We start from the raw sequence: 2,634 nt of genomic DNA, 5'->3' as shown, positions 1-2,634 counted from the left end.
TTGGGCTCCTTTGCTTTCTGCCTAACCATCAGAAGATACTTCACCAAGTCGTGATAAACATTTGCTTCCTCTGCAGCACGGATAACTTCCAAGAATTGGGTGGCATCATCAGCACGAATAAATGATTCAATCGCATCGCTCACTAATCCTTCCCTGAGTTGTGCCTTAGCCACCTGACTCCAAACTGCATCTTCTTCAACACGGAACGCAAACTCAACAGCCCGGTTAATATCTCGAATATTATCAAGTAACACATTAACGGCCTGGACATTCAAATTGAACTTCTTAAAAATAGCATAAGCCTCTTCATACAATTGAGCTTCAACAGCCACTTCCCCAACAGCAGGGCCATCAAAGTTATCAAGTCTGTTAATATAATCCATAACTCTGGATGGATCTGCCTTAATTGCAGTCAAGATAAGTAAGTTTTGCAGGTTAAAGTTTCCACTGAATGCTGAGTTTTGGAGCACAATCTTTTCAAGCAACTCAATTAGTTCATGAGGAAGATCAGCAGTCATGAAGGCTTTAACAGCAGCAGATACTTGTTCTGGGCTCTTGCTTTCAGGCAAAGCAGTAGATACAACTTGATCAATGAGTTGTCTTCTGAATTCATTTTCAGGGTCAAGAACTTTTGCCCACAGATCCCCATCCATCCTTTCAACAACATACCTGAAATAACATCACATGTGAATAAACTTCTAGAAACTATCAAACTATGTAAAAGTTGCAGTACAACTACACAAATCACAGACCTAGCTTGTAGTTTGAATAAAGAATTTTTATTTGTAACATTAATAAGTTCATCATCACATTGCCCTCTCCGGTAGGCAACAACAGCAAGGGTAGGATCGCGTTTCTCACAGTATTTACCCACCACACGTGAATCATAATACGGATTGGTGGTGAGGAAGTGCTCTGGGTTGTTGTTGCTATCTATTATAATTTTACCCAAAGCATTGTGGACATGCACATCTTGACTTCCCTCACTCACAAGATGCTCCAAAAACTGAGTTAGCAGGCGAAGCCGGTTCCTGCATATCATACAAGTGCAAGAATATTAGATATAAGGATAAAAACTTCTGCAAGTACACAGCAAGACAGTGGAAAGGCTACCTTTTCTCACACTCCTCTACTAAAGGCTCGACTGGAAGCAGAGAACGGACAGATAAAATCAGGCCTTTAATGAAATCTTCAGGACACTCGTCATCTAGGAGTTGCCCAACAACTAATGGAGCATTTCCGGGATTGACCTATACAGAAANAAAATCATACCTTTTGCACATAACCTTCAATATAACGGAGCATATTGCTAGAATATAAGTAGTGGGTGAGGTCTGGAACAAAGCCAAAGCGATCGCAGACATTGATCAGTGGTCGAGCGTCTGGAAGTTTGGCATCCATTAAAAAGTTCTTTGTCTTTTCAGGGTCGTAGAAATTTGATTCTCTTGTCACGCGCTCTACCTCCTTGATTTGTCCAGTCTTGGCAGCTGCCTCAATGTACTTGAAGTGGATGTCAGGATCCTCACTGCAATTATACTAACAATCAATGCTCAAATGAAAAGTATTTAACGTGCAAAACTGGTCATTCTACAGCTATAGGAAGTAATTTCTTCTCTTGCTAATTACCTGGAGCTCAAATATGATCCCAAAAAGAAATATAACCCCTCATACGACTTGAACTGCTCAAAGATCTTAATACATGCATCAACACCCAACTGTTCACAATATTCTTTTGCAACCTACAAAAACAGCTAGTCAATATTGGCAATGTAAGAGGGAAAAATATCACTTCCACGGAGTGTAGTAAGAAATCTGAAGTCCTATATTTCCTAGTTTATTTCAGAGAAGAATTATAAACACTTCTACAATGACACAACACACTCATCAAAGCTTATACAGGTGACATATCACATGATATTTAAAACACAGTAATCATTACCTGGACAATTATTTGAAGGTTGCCTCTCAAGTTGACCAGTAAAAGATCCTTCATGCACTCTAACGCCCATTCCCGTGAAAGTGTCCCGAAAAATTCCACAAGAGCCTGAAATTCGCTACATTACTAAGCAGCAATGCAACAAATAATTATGAAGGGGCAAAATTACACAATAAGAAAAGTATCTTTACCTGTGGCTCAATTGCATGAGTATTAACAATGATACGCTTGATATCTGACAGTTCAGAGTAGTGCTGCAAGCATTGTACATTGTTTAATCACATAGATAGGTAATATATATAACATATGCATATGTTAAATTTGAGAATACAATAATAATATACAAAAGGTTAGAATTTACCTGAAGAGCTCGCATGTAAAGACCAGCTTTTTCACAAAGCTGGGCAATTCGTGGCCGATCATAATGACTGAACATTCCATTTGCTAAAATAGCATCGGCCACATTAGGAAAGGTTACAAGGTTGATTTCCAGAACCTGAATATAAATGCAAGTCATGTCAATGAATCTCAACCAGATCGAAATATGGGGTCGATTAGAAAGCACAAAAACTATACAAACTCAACCTTAGTTTGGAGGAATGCGTGCTCTGGCAAATTGGGTTTCAGAACATCCAGCAAAAATGCTGTTGCTTCGCGGATCAAGTTCCTCTGGTGAAAAAAGTGATTGAAAAAAAAAA

General features: G+C 39.0%; 1 pseudogene; it reads right to left on the bottom strand.

Moving 5' to 3' along the window:
- The window catches only part of LOC111389409, an 11,389-nt pseudogene extending 8,763 nt beyond the window's left edge, over nucleotides 1-2,626 (bottom strand).
- Nucleotides 2,627-2,634: the final 8 nt, after the last annotated feature.

Source organism: Olea europaea, unplaced genomic scaffold (genome assembly GCF_002742605.1).
Source record: "Olea europaea var. sylvestris unplaced genomic scaffold, O_europaea_v1 scaffold5875, whole genome shotgun sequence".
Lineage (NCBI taxonomy): Eukaryota > Viridiplantae > Streptophyta > Magnoliopsida > Lamiales > Oleaceae > Olea > Olea europaea.
This window is presented reverse-complemented; position numbering and strand designations above follow the sequence as displayed.